We start from the raw sequence: 6,319 nt of genomic DNA on the forward strand, positions 1-6,319 counted from the left end.
ATGAATGAATGATTAAATGAATGAAAGGATGACAGCAAATAGCAGGGAGGAGGATGAATGGGGCCATACTGAGATGCAGATGTTTGTATGGTTAGCAGGGGCATGGGAATGGGGATGGGGGGAGGGCTGGCAGGAAGAGGGCTGAGGTGCAAAGCCAACTTCTTACCCAACTGAGCCACTGGGTCCTTAAGCAGTGACGTGTGTGTGTGTGTGTGTGTGTGTGTGTGTGTGTGTGTGTGACTTCATTCCCATGTTTGTTTGGTTGTCTTTGTTAACATCACTTTTGTTGGGGAGATGGGGAAAGAGGACACCATCGTTGACAATACAGTTTGCAGCAGGCCATACACTGCATCTCAAATGTCGTTTTCCTCTGTGAAGTCTTCCCAATCCATCACTGCTTTCCCCATCTCCAGGAGTCTGAAGTTGTATAATAGTTTGTCTCCATGCTGATCATGGCATCTCTTAGACTTCATGCTTTGGATATTTACTGCCTGATTTTATTAGGTCGTGAGATTCTGTAGAACAGCAATGAAGTAATTTTGTATGGAATTTCCCAGAGGGCCTTGAGCATAGTAAGTGCTCAATAAATAAAGACTAGAGTCATTTGCTCTGAGCTGTGCCACTGAGCAACCTTCCTGGTTCTCTCCAATGTCTCTCAAGGTCACGTCCACCCATCACTGGTTGGTTTTCTGTCCGACTGACCCTCTGCACAGCTCACGGCTCTCAACCATCTCACCCAGAGGTTTGTCAGGTCAAGATCACTTTAAAAAATACCCTTTGTTGCTAAGCGTTTGTGCCTGTGGGCAATGTGACTCATCATTCACTCTCTGAACAAGCCCCTTTTTGATTACCTACTAAGGGCAAGATTCTTGTGCTAGATGGTTACAGGCCAGGGAATCAGTGCCACAGTAAATAAATGGTCCAGAGGCTGGAGAAATGGAAGTCTGTTATGAAGTTCCTCCTTTACATAGAAAATTGAGCGAAGCTCAAGATTCACACTGGTGGCTTAAAATAAAACATTTTTAGACAGTGGAGTTTGTATGAATTCATAATCACACATTCTGAAAGTATAGAAAATTCACATTTCTTTAATTTTTAAAATTAACTTAAATTCAATTCCTTATTTCTAGAGTAGCAAGCAATCAAAATGTCAGTTGTTGTTCTACTTCTCTCTCCCTAGAGGCGACAGGAATCTGGGGGATTTTACAGTGCTGAGATATGGGATGTAACCTGTCATCTTCAGCCCATCACGCTGTCCATCGAGCAGTCCCTTCTCCATGCCCTGCAGTCCCTTGCAAGCAGGCTGTGCTCAGCTTCTCTCCCAGGTACACGGGAAGCTGAGAGGTTCCCCACCTCCCAGGGCGATGCCAAGTCTCTGCCGCTCTCAGGGCCTCTTGGGAAAGCTTTCCTTGTCCAGCCCCTGCCTCCCTTCCCACAAAGACCCCCTCTCTTTCCTTCCCAGCCTAGATGTCCCAAATAATCTCCTCCGCAGGTGGAGCGTTGCATAAGGAACCCAGAGAGGCTGTCTTCAGGCAGCTCTGCCTTCTGCCGTACAAAGACCCCTGGAGCTAGAAAAAATGCAAGGCTCCGGGTATTTTCCCAGAACACGTGGAGAGAAAATGCAAAAAAAGCAAAACTACCTTACCGTCACAATAAAGTGTGTGGTCAAAACAACAAAGCATGATAGCTTAAGGAAGAAAAACAGAACTTCAGGAAAGAAAGTACAAGCGAAGGGGAAATTCATCCTTGCAATCACTTAACAACAGCACTGCTAGGGGTGAACTGTGTCCCCCAAATTCATAGGTTGAAGTTCTAACCTCCACCACCTCCTGATATGACCCTATATGGAAATAGGGTTGTTGCCGATGAAGTCGTACTGGAGAAGAGTAGGCCCTAATCCAATACAACTGGTGTCCTCATAGAAAGGGTAAATTTCGAGACAGGCACACAGGGAGGACACCATGGGAACGTGAAGGCAGAGATGAGGTGATGCCTCCACAAACTAAGCAAAGATTCCAGCTAAGCCCCAGAAGCTAGGAGAAGGCCTGCAACAGATTCTCCCTCAGCCCTCAGGAAGAACCCACCTTGCCGGTCCCTTAATCTCAGACTTCTAGCCTCCAAAACTGTGAGAAAATAAATTTCTCTTCTTTAAGCCACTCAGCCCATAGTATTTTGTTTCAGCAGCCCTAGCAAATTAACACAAGCAGCTAGAAAGTGCCCATGTGTGACTACGATTTAGAGAATAATTTCATAACAAATATAAAAATGTCATACCAAGGTGATAAAGTACATGCTAATAAGCAAGAAGGTTACCATGTTAAACAAAAAGTAAAGATATTTTTCTGGCATCCTCTCAGAAAGTAAAGGCATTTTCTGTCTTGTTCACCACTAACCCCAGCACAGTAAGAACAAGTTCTGGGCACTTAATAAATATTTGTAGAAAGAAACAGATGAATCTTGTCTTCCAGGACTCTCTGCTACCTTGTACTTCTATATGGCTCAGATGCAAAGGCCATAGGTTCTACACAGACATTTAGACCAGAGAGAAAGTTTAATCTCATCTTTTCTTTTCACACATAGAAACACTGAGGTTTTAAGTGGCCCTTGAAGGTCCCAAGATCACTGCCAGTTAGTGACACCCACGGTACTACTACTCAAGGTTCTCAGCTGATTCAGTTATTTTCACGTTTTATTATATTGCTTTTCTAGAACCATCAATAGGATATGACCCTTGTGACTTGACAGAATTTTAAAAGGCTTTTCCAGTTCTGAAGGAATGACTAAGTTATATTCAACATTAGATGGACTTAATTGTGGGCAGACATTTGATGCTCGCTAAATATCTATGTGCTTCCCCACATCTCCCAGCCCCTTGCAGGTAGGAGGGGGCATGTGGCTCATTTTGTTCACCAGACTGTGCGCAGGACTGTCACTTCTGAGCTGAGGCAGAGAGAAGAACTTAAAGACCTCTAACTGGCCCGGCCTGTCCCCATCACAGTAAGCACACAGCCACCTAGTGAGACGGTTGGACCCTACAGTGAAATCAGTCTGGGTCCCTGGGTTACCTCCTGTTAGGTAATTCTTCTGGTAATTCCCAGAAGAATGTACACTTGCATGTGTTAAGCTATGGAAACCTAGTCTACACTTACTAATGCCTTCGTTCTAGATTTGCTGTCAAGTCACAGTAATTCACTGTGGGTCTTAAGGAGAGTCAATGTGCAGTACCAGCTAAGTAGAATGAGTCATCAAGTCTTAGACATGAGAGCACGTTTGAGGCAGGTGGCCAGGAGCCAGAGAATATGGGAACCTGGAAGGAATGGAGGTATCAGAGAGGCAGAAAGGCAACACCGTGAGGAAATCAGGCGAGAATCAGGACAGAGACTGTGGTGCCCGGAGCTCATTCCTCATGCGTGTGGCCACGTGGTATAATGTCTTAAAGGTTTACAATAAAGGCTGAGAGAGGAACAGGACATGGAGCTCCGCCCACTGGACAGGGTTTGGGTGAGATGTGACAGGTCGATGATGTAGTGCCTTGCACAGACCCGCCTATAGAACCTGCGTTCTTCCATCCTAACATGGAACCATGGTTCCAGGCAGCGCTCACTCCCCAAGCTGCCTGGAGTGAGGGGGTGTCGACAGCTCACTTCCTGGGAATTCTCCTCTGCCAAAGGAAGCTGCCTCACCCAGATGTCTGGAGGCAGTGCTTCCATTCATCGGTCCATTGGGAGTTAAACGCCTGCTCAGCTGCATGAATTTGGAACGTTCCTGAAGGGTCCCAGCCACGTCCCATCAGCTGAAGCTCTACCGCAACCGCCTCCCAGGGCCTCTGCTCCCCACTCCCTGCGAGAGCCATTGGGAGAGCATCCCCTGCCAGGAAACTTCCATGTCAGAGCCTGCTTCCCAGAGAGCTGACCCGGACATAGTGAACAGCAGGAAGAGCCCCAGCACAGACACAGAGGGCAGAACCGGGACACATCAGGTGGGGTCATCTGGTTGGGCGAGGCAGTGGGTTTGTCTACCAGAAATGAGGGTGGAGGGTGGGTCCTGGGCGGCCAGGATCCACGGGGCCTTGGGTACCACCTGTGGATGGACAGTTCTGGGGGACCATGGGAGTAAGAATAGAACTGGGGCTGCAAAGACCCTTTCTGGACCTAAACAGACCTGGAGACCCCTTTAGAGATTCTTGTTTCTGTTTGTTCCTAAGAACCATTTGATTTTTTTGTATTTAACTTTTATTCTGCTATGATTTTAAAGATACTTTATTTTAAGGAGATTATTCAGTCTCCTTAAGTTCTCTAACCCCGGACAAGCTGGCAAACCTCTCCTAATATTTCAGACCTCAGTTCACTGCTGTTGCCTTTGGTGTCGTTAGGTCATCAGCCTTTGTGCCTGACCCGAGCTCTCACACTTTCCTCACTCTTGTGGTGTCCATGGCTCTGGCACCATGGTTCCATGTTAGGATGGAAGAATGCAGCTTCTTCTTCCTCCGTCCCCATCCTGCATGTGCATGAAGGTCTGTATCAACTCTCTGTCTTCCCCTTTCCTTCCTGTCCTATCTCATATCTGTGTATGAATGCTGGATACCAGGCTGTATTTCTGAGAACTTTTTCTTACCACAGGATCTCAGGGTAAGGCCACATCTCATTTCCCTGAAAGAAGATGCACAGTCAGAACATCTAATCATCAAGAGAAGGCTGCACAGACTCAAGCAAACAAACAAATAACAACCAAGTAATACCTGGAGTTGCTGAGTCTGGGTATCCCGGGGGGCGGAGAGAACACCCCCCTCCCAGAGCCTGGAGCCTGGGCGAGTCCTCCCCATTGTTACCAACCGGTGGTCTCTGCCTCGTGAGGGCAGCAGGAATTGCTTACCTGGCACGCAATCAGCCAGCACCTTGGTCTTGGACTTCCAGCCTCTGGAACTGTGAGAAATAAATGTCTGTTGTTTAAGGTGTATTATTATGGCCACCTGAGCTGACTGCAACAGGTCAGGTCAGTGCAAACAACACTTGAGTAAAGTGACATTTGTGTTATGATGGAAGGAGTGACGAGGTATCCCTTGTGAAAATGCACAGCTCCTGCTTCATACACACACACACACGCACACACACACATGTCTTGTAACTCCTCAGTAACAGCTTATGGGGAGGAATTCTTGGAAACTTATTACAACCCAAACTCCAGGAGAGAACTGATAGAAGTCAGTCTATTCAGACATGGAGCTAAGGGGGTTGAGGGTGAGAGATCATGATTTATAATAAGAAATACATATTTGGTCTTCATCCTCATTCCTGGTGCAGAGCTCCTAAAACCCTTGGACTTTCCTAAGTGATGCTGTTACTAGGTTCTTGGACTCTTTAATCACTAGAAATTGATTAGAGGCCAGATGAGGAATTGAGGCAAGGCTTTATTCGGACTCATGCTGCAGCAGGAGGGAGTGAAAAAAAGTAACAGGTTTCCTTGTTTGCTCCCCAGAGGGGGCGAGCTGGTCCCTTAAATGGGGGGGGGGGGAATAGATGGGTCAGGCAGGAGGGGCGGCTTGGATGGTGTGCCCACCCCTTTGGTGGTGCTGTGTGCAGGGGGCATGTGCGGTCCCCTGCTTTTGCTCCCAGCACCTCAGAAGTGGCAGTTGGGTTTTAGCCTTTTTGTATCTTGTTCATAATTTGCCCCAGCTGCGCAAGTGCACAGTTACCTTTAGTCCTTGTAGTTTCTTTTTATTCCATTGCTGTAGGAGACATTTGTCCAGGTGCAAGCATTTAGGTAAGGGGGTCCCAGGTCCCAGGTCCCAGCCTATCTCAATGACATCAATACGGATGTCTTTTGCTACGCTACTGAGGGGGCTTTGGGAAAGCCCCTAGGCCACCTCTGGTGGGGGGTAACTGCCAGGGCACCAACCATGTGATTAAGGGGTTAGAACTTTCAGTCCCACCCCCAGACCTCCAGAGGGGGAGTCCAATCACCAGTGGCTAATGATTTAACCAGTCATGCTACGTAATGAATCCTCCATAAAAACCCAAAGGGATGGAGTTCAGAGAGCCTCCAGGTTGGTGAACATGTGGAGACTGGGAGACACTGGTGCCCCTGGAGAGGGCATGTAAGCTCTGGGCCCTTTCCCCATACCTGGCCCCCTGCACCTCTTCCATCAGCTGTTCCTAAGCTATATCCCTTCACAGTAAACTGGTAATCTAATAAGTAAAATATTTCTCTGAATTCTGTGAGCTGGTCTAGCAAATTAATCCAATCCTAGGAGGGGGTCCTTGGAACCTTCAATATAGGTGGCCAGTCAGAAGCACAGGTGACAACCTGCAGTTGTGATTGG

Source organism: Balaenoptera ricei, chromosome 13, assembly GCF_028023285.1.
Source record: "Balaenoptera ricei isolate mBalRic1 chromosome 13, mBalRic1.hap2, whole genome shotgun sequence".
NCBI classification, from domain to species: Eukaryota; Metazoa; Chordata; class Mammalia; order Artiodactyla; family Balaenopteridae; genus Balaenoptera; species Balaenoptera ricei.